The sequence below is a fragment of the Stenella coeruleoalba genome (genome assembly GCF_951394435.1).
Source record: "Stenella coeruleoalba genome assembly, chromosome: 13".
In the NCBI taxonomy this organism is placed as follows: domain Eukaryota; kingdom Metazoa; phylum Chordata; class Mammalia; order Artiodactyla; family Delphinidae; genus Stenella; species Stenella coeruleoalba.
In genome coordinates, this window is record NC_137159.1 from 57,413,943 (window position 1) to 57,429,935 (window position 15,993).

At 35.0% G+C, this 15,993-nt stretch overlaps 1 long non-coding RNA gene across 2 annotated transcripts in view; it reads right to left on the minus strand.

The window, feature by feature from the left end:
- The window catches only part of LOC307196130, a 538,765-nt gene that overhangs the window by 271,733 nt on the left and 251,039 nt on the right, over nucleotides 1-15,993 (minus strand). For both annotated transcript variants that reach the window (XR_013831048.1, XR_013831049.1), the window contains exon 4: nucleotides 10,745-10,860. This is a non-coding gene — a long non-coding RNA (uncharacterized lncRNA). The remainder of the gene's footprint in view (nucleotides 1-10,744; nucleotides 10,861-15,993) is intronic.

Below are 15,993 nucleotides of genomic sequence, written 5' to 3' on the forward strand. Positions count from 1 at the left end.
CCCTTTCTTAGAGCTGATTGTGACAAAGACAGGGAACTTGTCAGTAGATATTTTGAATATAATGGAGTTACATATAGAGTGTTATGTACAGAGTCTAACTGCAGGGGTTTTAAATGAATAATTTTGGATTTTAGAAAGAGAAAATGAAAACTATCTTTTCTTCTAATTCTAGTTAATTTATGACAGTCATGACAGGGGGCTGGTGGCCTCAATGGCATCCTGAACACCTGGACTGAGGATACATAACGGAGGAGCAGACAGAGCTAAATCGGTGTATTTGGGCTCGAGGCACTTTTGTTCCATTTCTACTCTTGGCCAGTGTGTGGATCATTGAGCTGGAAAGATGAGTTGGTATTATGCTGCAAATGTAGTTGAGTTTTATGGAGAAAAAGGAGGGACCAGATATGCCAGACACCTTTCAACTCTTCAGAAGAGGTATTAGAAAAATGTCTCGTGGTGAGGAATTTGAGGTTAGGGATGAGATATTTGTCAAAATAGGCTAAGAATTTTTTTTTTTTTTTTAGAGAGATAAACTATCCTTTGCAAATGAACACAGGTGCAAATTTATTTGTAGGAGAATACAACCTTAGGGCTGACTTTTAGTGGGCAACACTGGGATAATTGAATAAATACAGATTCAATTTTTCATGCTTAACCATCCATTTGGTCCATCTAAAAAGGACAAGGATTTATCAATATCTTTATATAGAAAAACATATACTATACAAGCGGATTCAGTTCATAGACTCTGGGGCCGGACTGCCCCTGTTTGGATCTGAGCTCCACTGCTTGGTAATCATAAAGCACTGAGTCAATTGCTTAAATACTCTATGCCTCAGCATCCTCATCTGTAAAAGGTGGCAATAACAGGGTTGCTGTAAGAATGAATGAGCTAATACATGTAAACTGGGATCTTGTATATCACAGAGTATGTGCTCAATAAAAAATACATTTTACTGTTGTTATCTAACCTATTCATAGCCAATAGTCGCTCTGAAAATAGAACAAATAATCAACTAAAGTGGGATATTATAATAAAACAAAAGTATATTACACGTAAGTATATATTTAAATACATACAATGATACATACATAATGCCACATTAATATTTTATTTTATGTAAATTATATAAATATACAATCACTTGCCAATTCAGCTGAGGTCATTTTGTATGTAAGTCCTCTACACAGAGTCCCACATCATCTTCTTTCAGAAACTTGTGATGTATTATCTATGATTTCTAGTCTTAGTTTCTTTGAAGTGGAGTGAAAAGTTAAAGGCATTTTTTAAGCAATCTGAGTATAGACTCCTTCTAGATTTTTACAATTTCTCCCCATCTTTTTTCAATTGTCTCTCTCTACCTAACTTGGCAGTAATTTTTATAATATTAATTTTATTTTAACTAATTCACATTTATCAAGTTTCTCCCATGTTCAACATCACTTTCAAGGAAAAACTTTTTTTGCACTATTTCATTAGTTTATTTTCTATCTTATTAACATTTGTATTTATAGTAACTGATACAACTTATCTAAAAATGTTTGAAACCAATCCAGCTGTCACATGTTAAGCACTTAACTTTCCCCTGGCGAATAATGTGGATTGAGAGTGGCGTGTCAGCTTGGTACTGTCCCGGTACTGTTTGCAACAGTCAGTGTGGAGGAAGTGGAGAGTGAATCTGTTTGGTAAAACTAGTTAATAGTGAGTTAACTAAGTGAGTTTCCACTATATCTCTCTTGATTTACCAGATGCTCTTCTCTTCAATTTACCTGTTTGTAGTAGGTTATAAATTTGACCTCTCAGATTATTAAATAATAAGACCAAGTCGACGCCAGAAAAATATTCATACTATTCCTATTGATTCTGAATTTAGTGGCAAGCAGGAAAAACAATTTTGAAAACTCTTTTTGGATGTTGGTGGGGAAATTCTGAATTGAAGTTCATTAAAGAGTATCTGGTAACCCTTGGAATGCTTAAAAGTGATGTGAAGGGAAAAAGAGCACAAAAATACTGGCTCCATAGAACTGCAGAACTGAGCAAGATTTGGCTTTTATTTTACAAAATAACTAATTAAAAAAATTTTATTAAGTCTGATGGAAACTTTTTCATCAGACAGTATTCCATTATATAACAAACCCACAACCTTTCAGCATGTATTAACATATCCTCAAAAGTTAAATTTAAAAATGAAATTTACTTTCTGTCAAAAATAAACTTTAAATATTTGGAAGGTTCGGGATCAAATCAAATTGTTTACTCTTAGAACTGTCACTTTGGTAGCAGTACTAGTAACCTGGCATAGTGGAACTTCGATCATTTACAAAATCCAGCCAGAGGGAACATATTATCAAACCTTCCAAATTGCCCAGGAACCTGAATAAATAATCCTTTGACACTGGACTCTTTCTCCCTTTCTAGGCTTCTAAATATCCTTCCTCCTTCTTTTGTTTGCATAAGATCCTTATTTAAGAGTATATTTAAAAAACAAAAGTCTTTGATATGCTGAGAAACAAAGAGGCCCAGGAGGATTTAGTGAGAAGAAGAAATGACAGTAGCCAAGAGCGGAAAAACAGATAAAAGAAAAACTTACCATGGTGACCTACAGAAAAAGAGTAAAATTTTCTCCTGTGCTGGGGAAATTGGAGGAGAGTTCCTGCAGTTCTCCTGTCACTCATGGCCCTCCTAGATAAGTTTCTGAACCATGGTGTCAGAGCCAGTACTAGCAGAGTGCAGAAAAAATCTTTCTCCAGTATTCTAGATATTTCTAGGTATAGGAGGACAGGCGAATATGCCACCTGGTAACAGTAAATAAAATTAAGATGTTATATTACATTCCTTTGGAACTCAAAGAACATTGCAAAACTCATTGCGGGACACAGATTGACTCAGAAATAAACCTGTAATACATTTGTTATTGTTGCCTTCAGGGCTGTCTTGATCCAGTTTTGAGGTCCTAAGCAGTAGTAGATCAGTTCTCTTTCTTGAGCAGCTGATTAAATCCATACCCCAAATTTCCATTATCAGGCTTTCTCACTTTGAGGCCACTGTGAAACTGCTCAAATCACCCCAGGGCTAGAAACAAACAATTAGGGAAAGTCTCTACCCATGGAGCCCATGAAATTATTCAAATTAGACTATCCACAAAGAGACTTCAAAATTTAGGTAAACCCACCTCTCTTGTCATACTTAATTTAAGCTACCACCAGCTTGCTGTTACCCTGTTCCTGGATGCAACCCCCCAACAGCCTTCACTCATTTGGAGCTGGAAGTGATAAAGAGTTCTGACTTCCATCTATCTCAGTATCTTTGTGTTGTGTCCTGCTATTCAAAGAACCTATAATATCTTATTATTATGAAACAATGCCCAGTTCAGTGAGATATCTAGGAATGTAGCATTTGACTACTCTTGAATATAGGTGAAGCTGCTATTGATAAAGTAGGGCCTTCAAGACACAAAGATGGTGTAAAACACTAAGTACCTAAGTGGGAAAAGACTGTGAGTATTTAAGGAAAGGAAAAAGGCCAAAATATACAGCCCAGAATAAGGGGTAATAAGAATTATAGAAACATTTCAACCTGTGCTTAATTATCAGGATAAAAAAAAACCCATGATTTTTGTTTCATGACCAAATAGAACTAATATGGAGATAATTATTTATAAACAGAAAAATCACTACAGGAGTAGTGCTTTCAGAAGACTAAACTGGAATCAGAGTATTAGATATATTAGAGAGAAGGCTACTAGTTAGAAAGAGATAAAAATTTGGGAATCATTTCTTAAAGGCAATGACATCTTCAAGGAGTTAAGGAACCCTGAGGAAGTCAGGAAGTAAGGAAAAAACTAAACTTTTAAGACACTGTATGTCCAACTAAGGAGAGACATGGGTTGAGTCAACGACAAACTTTTAAAGACGGAGTGGGAAAAAAAATTTTAATTTTCTTTGTGGTCATGAAAATAAAAATTTAGGAATAGCTCAGTGAATATATATTTCCAGAAAAGGTACCCCCTTACTCATATGTTTCTAAAAGAAAATCTCTACATTGTCTTTCATCAGAAGAGCTAGATTTGAAAAAACTCCCTCAAACTGCACTCCATTCCCTTCATATCCACTACTGTGAAGACACCAGAAGGATAGACAGTGCTGTGAATTCTGAAAAGACCTGTGTTAGAAATTTAGTCCCTATACATAAGACATCTATTACTTGGGACATATCACTTAACTTATATAAACCTTAAATTCTCTCTCTGTATAATAAGGTAGTCATGTGGATTTAATAAGATAATTATTATGAAGCACTGACACAATTATTGGAATATAATAACTTCCTAATAAATGATAGTTTTTATTATTGAGAGACATACAACATAGTTTCACCTTTTGGTTCTTTGCACTTACACAAGACAGGAATTCAGTTTCCCAATTCTTATAAATGAACGTGATAATGACATCATTTTATACGATACTTTATGTGTGTGAAACTCTATAAAGGATTAGCAGCATTAATATTATCTAACTCCCTTCCTCTATTGTCTCAGAAGACAAATTTAAGTGATACACAGAACTCATTCAATTAACATTTTGGCCTCTACTATTTGCCAGGCACTATTCTAAGAACTACATTCTTAGAACTATATTCTTCACTTAGAAAAACAGTGTGAGAGAGAGAGAAAATTGAAACAAATAGATTTTAAAAATTAATGCAAGCTTGAAAAATAGTGTGACCTTTGCAGAAAGATAAGCACATTACTTTTATTTGGCTTTTTAATAACAACTTTTAACAAGAGGTACTATTTTAAGACACTAAATTATAAAACATATCCATAAAGTATCTTAGTAAAGTAAAAGTTAAAAATAAGCTTGAGTGTAAATCTAACAGAGTTGTAAGTCTGGTTAAATGAGCATGAGGAAATCATAAAATGTTTAAAAACTCATTTAGTATTAACTGGGACAAATGAATTTTATGACTTTTAGTTCCCTATATTCCAAATCTACTTTGCTCTTATCTGCACTTAAGAAGGCAACATTTAAGGTTTTTTTACTTCTTCTTTTCCCTTTTGTATTCACTTATATATTCTTGACCTGATCTCTGATTCCTGAGTGTATAAGTAGAATGGAAATTAGGCCTTTCATTTATATATATGAGAGACAACTCCTGTGATTCTGAGTTTTAGGCCTGATGTTCAAAGTTCATGTATACCTAGAGTCAGATAAGGGCTCTCTAATGGTGATTGATATAGAGTTCTTGGGATCAATGAATGAGATCAAAAGTAAACACTGGAACTCAGAGTTAGTCACATTTCCAGAATTATGTCCCTGAATAATACTTCACTGCTTGAAATGTGATGTGGCTGTCACGGGTGATGGCAGGGAGCTGAACTAGTCATCCCGTTTGAGCAAGGGTATACACTATATAAGCCTTGTCAAGGCTTATAGCAGAGAACTCACTTAAGGCACTGCCTGCTTACATAATCTCAATGGGCATTATAAGAGCAGTAATTTTTCCCAAGATAATTCAAACTAAGTGGGCACTGTCTTCTTTGACTCACTCAGGAGTTTGGGAACCAGAGCTATCATAACATGATATGGTGGAGGAAAGAGGGGATCTGAGTGTCAGGAACTGGCTACGTTTCAGTAGGTGAAGACTGGTGAAGAGATCTGCTTAAAATATCACTGTAATTGTTTAAAATGATGAATGTTGTTGTGTTATTATAACTTTTATTGCATTTTATCAATGAGAAAATAGAAATTTAGAGAGTTTAAGTCACTTGTTCAAGGTTGTTCAACTGATGAGTTGTAGAGCTGTGGTTAGAATGAGGTCTCTCTCAAGTGGAATGTGAATTGGAATGTCAAGAATTCTTCTGAGTGTTTTTGCTGTCTATTCCTGCTTGAGTCTCCTGTGGACTTAGTCATCTATGGGCAGAAGGTAATTCTAATGAAATTTTAGGGATACCTCATTGATAATAGCAGCAAGTCTATTTCAAAAGTTGTGAGTCATATTTTATACATATACATATATATAAATTTTTAAAGAAAGATATGTGATTATCACAGCATGTAAAAGATATCCAAATACAATGTACCTGGTAATGATCTATTATTTTCATAATATGAATAGTTTTAATATATTTTATATTCTAAAACAATACCTGTAAGGTGGGCAGACAAAACTACTCTTAAATAGAAGTCTTTCTAGAAAATGTACATTTTACAAGATATGAATAATATTCAATGTATTGCCATCTTATTATTCATTGCAAAAATTACCCTCAAAGGATATGTTATCTCCACAAAATTTGATATTATTTCTACAAATAAAAATAAACATAGTTTCTTTGAAAATAGGATGAGAACTCAGTCAATAGTGAGGGACAGATTTAAGTAGGAAAGTAGAAAACAGGGATTTAATATACCCAAGGGGGATAAAAAATGTGACAGGTGCCTGTTTATTAGTGAGAAAAATACTCATCTAGAGAGTTTTCTGTAACCATCTAGACTGGGTTAAGAGTTCAGAGCGCCTTATATGTACCATGATATTTTAGCATATATGACACCCTAATGGTCTGTTTACCTCTTTGTCTTTCCCAGGGTATTTTGAATTTCATGAGAACAGAGCTAATTTCTTTTTCGCTAATGAAAACTCTGAGCCTGACATGCAATAAATATTTAGTAGATAAATAAATAAATGAATAAATAAATGAGTATAGCCTTTGAAATGCACAGTGACAATTTCCATCAAGTCAAGCTAATTAAATGGTGGGAATCTTCAGTAGATTGAATTTGTTCCCAATTCTTTATTTCCTACCTTCATTGTTATGAGTCATTTTGAACAGAGTATACTTTTCTGCCTCTTAGATATTAGAATTGGCTATTAGTCTTGTTTGGACAAAAGAATATGGGATGAAATGACAATGAGCTATTTCCAAGATAAAACCTTAAGAGACACCGTGTGTTTTCACTAGATCCTCTTATGCTTCTGCCATTTGGATGAGAGAAACACAGAATGCGGAGAAATGTGAACCCAAACCACAGCCTGAGCCAAGCCCAGCCAGTCCCAGACATGCTCTCCAGGGTCACAGCCTCTAGCAAACCTGTGACTGAGAAATAACTACTTGTTGTAATAAGTCACTGAATTTTGAGATAGTTTATTACACAGCATGAGGGCAGCAATAGCTGAAGAATGCAACATCAGAGAGCTCTGGTAAAATATAACGAATCTGTGTCAAATTCACTTGCTGAAGAATTACAATAGAACAGGCAGTATGTAGAGATCCAGACAGGACGTAGATGGCTGGCATGACAGAACTGTAGTAAGAAGCAGGGTGCCCCCTTTCGGGACTGGGGCGCAGAAGAATTTAAATCTTTTGGAAATTGAGAATGTTCATGGGAGGGTCTGAATGTTGCAGAAGATAAACATATTTCTCAGGAACAGACTGAGACTCAAGTCAATGAAACAGGGTTCTCAATACTTGAAATGGAATACTAGGTTAAGCCCTAGATGCACAAATAAAGCAAAGGCATAGTTACCTCAATACAGCTATCCTAGGAACAAGGATGCTTTAATGTTAAGCCCCTTGCCCTTCAACTAGGGTTCTCAAATTCTCTTCAACAAAGGATAAAGTTGACCCCAGCGTTTGCAGTTAAGATGCAGAAAGGATGAGCCTTAAAGTTAGCTCCAGATAAAGGTAAAGAGCTAGTTTATGCAGGGATCTGGGAAGCAGAAATCTCAGTACAAAACTGGTGAAGAAGAATGCCTTAAAAATCGCTATCCAAAGAATTTCCCATGTATCTTGAATCAAACAGGTTTATAATGCAAACACTCTAGTGGCTGGAGATTCTCTTTAGTAATAATTCAAATTATATGTTTGATTACATTTTTAACAGATTAAATGTTCAATCATCATTATAAACATTGTTTAAAAATACCCTGATTGGACAACCAGCCTTGAAACTGAGCAGGAGGTTTTCACTGATAGTGGTAGAAGTTACCAGGAAATTCAGTAGCTTGCTATTTCACTCAGCATGGAAGCACGCACTAAAGTAAACAGAAGAGAGACATGTGTATTCACTAAGGGGGCAGAATTTTCCTCAATTATTAACACAATTAAGAGGGAAACAGAAAATTCAGAAGACTGAGGAACGGTGGGGAAAGTAACTGCCCGAACTGAACAACATGCTATGCTGAGCTAAGTAAGGAAAATTAACCATACGTAGTGCTGCTCTTTCCATCTCACACCGAATTCCCGTCCTCTAATTTTAGACCCACCGTTTACTGGTCCTTTGCTATCCCCAGATTACAATCTATTACTGTTCTCCCATTCCTAACCTTCAGCTATTTAAAGCTTCTTGTTTTACGTCTCTCCTCAAACCTATATTGTTTGTTTTCCTATTTTTCTTTTTTTTTTTTAAGTATAAGCTCCTGCTATGGCACTTTTCTGCATGTTTTCAGCTCAGAAAACTCTTACCTCTCCCATGTGTCATGTCCTCAGCATCCTGTTTCCTGATACATGGTTAACTTAGCTGATATTTAATTTCTCACTAATGTTGGAAACAGTAGTTTTAAATAGAGGGAAGGGAGAAGGACAAATTAGAATATGTCCAAAGAATTCTCAAGATATAACAATGGGCATAGGAAGGGAGTAGTCCTGACACTCAGTTGATTAAGAACAGCTCCTGAAAGGGTGCTAATAAAGTGAGAACTATAGAATTCTCAGGGTGATCAGGAATGGAAGATCATCTAGGTAAGATCATCTAGGTCAATTTCTTTATTTAAAATATGGGAAAACAAAGGTCCAGAAAGGCTGTGACTTCCCAAAGACATAGGACTATTTGTCAACTTTTGCTCTCATTCATCTCAATTTATATAGTTGTATTTTAACAAGGGACTTTGATATCATTTCCTCAACTGAAGGAATAAGGGAACTTCTAGAATAGTGTTAGGAGAATGAGGAATAGAGGTAATTGGTCACAATGCTTATAACATCTGTTGAGATGATTTACAACAAATTATGCCAAGTTCTCTATAGGGTCAACAGATTTTATACCCTAGGAATTCCTAAGAATACCCCAATGAATACAGGATAAATATTTACAGCAATTAAAAACAACAACAATAATAACAGTACATACACACACACACACACACACACACACACACACAGCCAGCATAGTGTAGCGCAAAAGAAGGGTTACGGATCTATTTTGAGCTTGCCCATTTACTAGCTGAATATTTGTAAATAACTTTGAGTGGAAGTTTCTGCACATGTAAAATAGCCATAATATTGTAATCTACGACCATCATTGTAAGAATCATTTATTCACCCATTCCATTACTACTTACTAAGCCCCTATTTGGTTGGAAAGTTTTCTAGGTGATAGAATTAACAGTCAACAAGAAAGAACTTTCCCCGCTCTGGCTGAACTTACGATCTATGTATGCACGTATGAGTGTGTTTGTGTACATGTGTTTGTGTTTTCTAGAGGGAGGGCTACAAAAATAAATAAAAGATAAATAAGAAAGATAATTTCAGATAGAGGTAAACGCCACAAATTACATAAAACAGGAGGTACAACAGAGAAGGAAGTACAGATGGTACAGTAATTTACACTGAGTGGTCAAGGAAAACGTCGCACTTGAACTGATACCTGAATGACAAGAAGGAGCTAGACAAGCAAAGATCAGGAGAAAATAGTTTAGGGGGTGAAAATAACAAGTGAAAGCTCCCAAGTTAGACATTAATACAGAAGAAATAAGAAATGGAAAGAAGATTAAAATTGTTGGAGCCCAGTGAGAAGGCAGGAGATAAATTTGGAAAAGTTGACAGGGGCAATGCAGGGTCTTTCAGACCAAGGTTAGAAGTTAAATTTAATTTTTAAGTGCAATGAAAAGCCATTATAAGGTGTTAAGAAGAAAGAGAAGTTCTTATCTCCATTATAAAAAATACCATCCTCACAGTTACATATCAAATAGTTTGCAGTAGAGTAGGAAGAGGATTTAGTAAACTACTGTACAGTCCAAGCAAGATATTTTGTCAACTTATGGTAACTACCTCACAGAAATGGGCTGATGCAGGAAAATGGGCACATTTGGGATGTATTCTGGACTTACTGGTGGATTGAGGATGAATGACTTTATAAGGAGAATCAAAGATGATTCTGATGTCTGGATTGCCTCTGATCAGTGATACCTTTTACTGTAACTGAAGAGCTTGGTGGGAGAATAGATTTTTATGAAGAAACAGAAAATTCTGCTTTGACCTTGTTAAGTTTGAGATATCTGTTAATGTTCCAAGAGTAGATAATAAGTAGCACCTGGGAACAGGAGCTGGACATTAGTGGAAGAGTCAGGACTACAGATATACTCAAGTGAGTCAACCAAATGTAAAATGGATAGCCAGTGGGAAGCAGCTGCATAGCACAGGAAGATCAGCTCGGTGCTTTGTGACCACCTAGAGAGGTGGGATAGGGAGGGTGGGAGGGAGATGCAAGAAGGAGAGGATATGGGGATATATGTATACATATAGCTGATTCACTCTGTCATACGGCAGAAACTCACACAACATTGTAAAGCAATTATACTCCAATAAAGATGTTAAAAAAAAAAAAAGTGAGTCAATGTGGATGGCATTCAGACCTATGAGCCTGAATGAGATAGCACAGTGAGAGAATGTAGACTAATTATTAAGATATGGAATTGCATTTGTAAAATATCTATCACGGTGACCAGAAATGAATGCTTACTTACCATCTTTCCTTCTCTTCAAATTCTTTCATCTCATGGGTGCAACAAGCAATGAGGTTGATCATATCTACCAGCTCTTTAGAGCTGTCAAAATGGATCACCATTCTATGAATTCTATCCTACAAAGAAGAGTACAATAGAAGTTATAGGCATAGGGCAAGAAAATAGATTAAAAAGTAGGTGTGTATTTAACACATAGAACCACCCAATATTTTTTAAAACTCTACATACACTATGGTAATTTCCACATTTTGTATTCCATCTTCCAAGACAGGAACAGAAAAACTCTTCCTATTTCCAGATTTGCTTCTGTTAAGCTGCTAGGATCTGATGCTAGCTGGATCTGTCAATTAAGCGCTGGCAAGTTCTGCTAATGAGACGCACTTTCATGAAACTTGAATTTTTAAGTTAAAGCTAAAAGTTATTTCATTAGTACCCCTTAAAAATTTTTTCTTGATCAGCAGTGTATCAGAATGATTCCCATCTTAGGCTGGGTGGAATATTTTGAAAAATTCTTTGGTACAGTAATACGTTCCTCTCTTTTCCCTCCTAATTAAAAAAGAATGTGTTTAACATTAGCAAGAAATTAAACATCAGCTGAGCTAACCGTGTATCAAGAAGCAGGATGCTGAGGATGTGATACATAGGAGAGGCAAAATTTTCAGGTTATACACGACCTACTTAAGGGGGTGGTCACATAGGGAGGTTGATTATCTGGCAAGTACAATCACAAAGGTATTTGGTAGGGCAGGGAAGCAGTGGTGGGATTCCTGGTATCCAGTCCTGAGTGTCCTCAAAGCCAAATGGAAGCGGCAGGAATACTTTCACTAGAGCTGTCCCCATGGATGATTGAGTACTTCTGGCTGTGAAATTTTAAAGCCTCATTCTCTGGCCCTCCCAAATGTGAATGTGAGCTAATTATTATCATTTAATAAATTTATTAACAACTTTAGCTGGGAAAATAGACTTGGCGTTTGCAATTAAGACCAAATCAATTCAGAGATAAGCCACAAAGTAGTCTAGTATCTCCTTATAATATTGGCTTTTGAGATCTACATCTCTTTAAAGTTTTACATGGGTTTTAATTATTAGCAATTCAGGAGAACCAGATTAATTATATATAAATTCATAACTGAATATGTGCATTTATATCTGCTTCTACATGATACTGAAGGAGAAGATTAAAGTTGGAGGACAGATACTACCTGATTTCGAGCCTTATTATACAGTGACAATAATAAAGGCAGTGTGGTATTGGCAAAAGAATTGTCAAATAGGCTGATGGAACAAAATATAGAGCTCAGAAATAGACCCATACAAATACAGTCAACTGATCTTTGACAAAGAAGGAAAGGCAATACTATTGATACAATGAAGAAAAGAGTCTTTTCATCCAAGTGCAAAAAATATATCTAGACCCAAACTTTACACCCATCACAAAAACTAACTCAAAATGAATCACAGAGCTTAATGTAAAATAAAAAACAGAAAACTCCTAAAAGAAAACACAAGAGAATATCTAGATGATCTTGAATTTGGTGATGTTTTTCAGATACAACACCAAAGTCATGAACCATGAAAGAAATAATTAAGTTGGACTTTATTAAAATCTAAAATTTATGATCTGTAGAAGATACTATCAAGATTATGAAAAAACAAGCCACAGACTGGAAGAAGATAATTGCAAAAGATGTATCTGGTAAAAGACTGTTATCCAAATTATACAAAGAACTCTTAAAATTCAACAATAAGAAAGCAAACAACTTGATTTAAAAATGGGCAAAATATCTGAACAGTTGGCTCACCAAAGAAGATAAACAGATGGCAAGTAAGCATATGAAAAGATGCTCAACATCATATGTCAATAGGCAATTGCAAATTAAAATAACAATGACATACCACCATGTGCCTATTACAATGGCAAAAAATCCAAAACACCGACAACACCAAATGCTGGCAAGGATGTGGAGCAACAGGAACTCCCATTTATTGCTGGTGGGAATGCAAAATGGTACAGCCACTTTGGAAGACAGTTTGGCATTTTCTTGACAAGCTGAGCAGCTGATTACCATACGTTCCAGCAATTGTGCTCCTTGGTATTTAACCAAATGAGTTGAAAACTCATATCCACACAAAAACCTGCACATCAATGTTCATAACAGCTTTATTCAGAATTGCTAAAACTTGAAAGTTATTAAGATACCCTGTAGGTGAGTAGATAAATAAACTGTGTACATCCAGACAATGGAATTTTATTCAATGCTAAAAATAAGACATGAAAAAAACCTGAAGGAAATTTAAATGCATATTCCTAAGTAAAAGCCAACATGAAAAGTCTACACACTATATGATTCCAACTATATGACATTCTGGGAAAATCATGGAGAGAATAAAAAAAAATCAGTGGGTGCCAGTGATTGCGGGAAGGGAAGATAAACAGAGAATGGAGGATTTTTTTGGGCAATGAAACTATTCTGTATGATACTATAATAGTAGATAAATGCCATTGTACGTTTTTCAAAATCCATACAATGTACAATATCAAGACTGAACCCTAATGTAAACTATGAACTGTGTGTGATGATGATGATGTAGTAATATGGGTCACAATAACAAATCAGGGATTTCTTGATAACAGGGGAAGCTATGCATGTGTAGAGTTAAAGGATATACGGAAACACTATACTTTGTCCTCAGTTTTGTTGTGAGCCTAAAACTTCTCTAAAAAATAAATACTAAATTTTTTTAAAGGTAGAAAATATAAGAAAGGGGAAGAGACAATAGCAGATATATGAGACACTTAGAAGATTCTGCAATGTAAATAAAACAGGTGAATAAGTGATAACTACTGATCAGGCAAGAGAAAGCTGAATCTGAATGTTACAGTGTAACATTCAGAGTAACTCAAGGTACTCCCCAAAAGAAATCTCCAGGATGAGATGATTTCAATGGATATTCTATAAAATATTTAAAGATGAAATAACAATTACACATAATTTCTTTAAAAAACAAAATGGAGGGAACACAGCACAATTTATTTCACTAAACTAGTATTATCTTGATACCAAAACCATACCAAGACAGTACCAGAAAAGAAAATTAAAACTACAGACCAATATCGTTCATGAATATAGATATAAAATTCCTTAAAAAAATGTTAGCAAATAGAATTTAGCAATATATAAAAAAAAAGATTATACTCCATGACCAAGTGGAATTTATTTCAAAGATACAAGGCTGGTTCAATTTACTATATTAACAGGCTTAAGAAGAGAAGTCACATAATCATATCAGTTAATGGAGAAAAAAAATTTGGCAAATCAATATATATTAATGAATAATAAATATCAGAAAAAATACGATGGGAGAGAACTTCCATAACTTTAGAAATTTTTTGTAGAAAAAATTATCTACAAAATACTCTATAATTGACATTACACTTTATAGTGAAAGACTCATTGCTTTTCTCCCTGTAATCAGAAACAGGCAAGGATGTCTGCTCTCACCACTCTTATTCAAAATATTGCTGGAAGCTTGAGCCAGTGTAGTAAAGCAGGAAACCGGAAATAGAAGACATATAGCAAGAAAGGAAGGAATAAAATTGTTCTCACTTGCAGATGACATGTTTGTTTAAATAGAAATTCTCAAAGAACCTACCAAACTAACTCCCAGAACTAATAGGCACAACATCACAAGTTTCAAGAAAACATTAAAAAGTCAGTTGTATGTCTGCATACTGGCTGTGAACAAATCCCTTGGTAGTGTGTTCAATATACTCTTGTTATGCATCTCATGGTCACTGAGAAATTGATGCTTTATTGACTGTTTTCCCTCTACTCCTCATTCCAACTTCCTCTCCCATATTCGTGTAGGACCCTTATAATTCTCTGGTCTTTTTGCTCTTCGAATTCAAACCCAGGGTATTTCACTTCTAATTTATTTCAAAAATCCATTTTCTCCTACATGGTTTACCATAACACAGAACACTTTCATCTCTAAGTCATAATATTTAGCATTTCACTATGTAAACATCAACTTCTAGCTTTGAACGTCACTTATTATTTATTCACAATGTCACTAATCTTTGAATACAATGATGTATTTCAACCACGTTTCCCTCAAATAATCATGTTCCTACTAATTTTTCCATCTTCCCTCTCTGGTCTGGATTCTTTTATCAAAAGAGTAACTGAAATGTTTGCTGTTCACAGCCTAATCATATTCCTCTCTACTTATATCTGGTTATTATTCAGGTTATGAAAGTTTGTGCAAAAGGGAAATCATCTCAAGAACAAAGACACAGGATAAAAGATGGCATACTTCGAAATACGTTAATTCGGAATTTATCATATTTCACATCTGGGGTGTGTCTTTTGTTTATGTAGATGCACATTCTTCCTGTTTCCTAACAAAAGGTGAGATTTGGATTGTATGGAATTCTAAATTCACCAAAAATTATTCAGAGTAATCAAATATCTGGACTGTTATATATTCATAAAGGCAGTGGATCTAAACAATCCTATTGTGCATCCCCATTGCACTCTGTTTATACTTTTTAAAGTAATTTATTTGATTATTCATCTTTATCCTTCATCATAATGTGAGCTCCCCAAAGGAAGGAATTACGTTCCTCTCTTGTCTCATTTCATAGCTCATTACTAATTTTCTCATTTCCTATGTACTACAGTTTAAAGAAATCAGATTAAGCAAGTACAACTCTTGTTGTACAACCCTTGTCTCACTTTCAACCAATTATACCTTGGAACTCAATAATGATATCTTCTTGAGAACTCATGACCTCTATATATACCCAAACTTTTTTTTGGTCATCTACGTCTTCATATATATTGATAATACTGGCACCAGGCCAATCATGATGTTCCATCCCGCTCCACGGCATGTGGGATCTTCCCGGACCGGGGCACGAACCCGTGTCCCTTGCATCGGCAGGCGGACTCTCAACCACTGCGCCACCAGGGAAGCCCCAATAGACTCTTATTACATATCTGTGTCACCCATTCATACAACAACCAAATCACTAAAATTCCTCAATACTAATGATTTCCCTTGTCAAATCACTCATCAGTATGAATAATCATTGACATATCAGATCAAAACACTAATATACAACTGTCTGATAAAAACTTCATATTATTCAAATTTTATTACTTTACTATTGACAATACATTTATTCTTTCACCTCACTGAAGCAATGAACACTTGGACAACTGAATTTTCCCCAATTCATGACT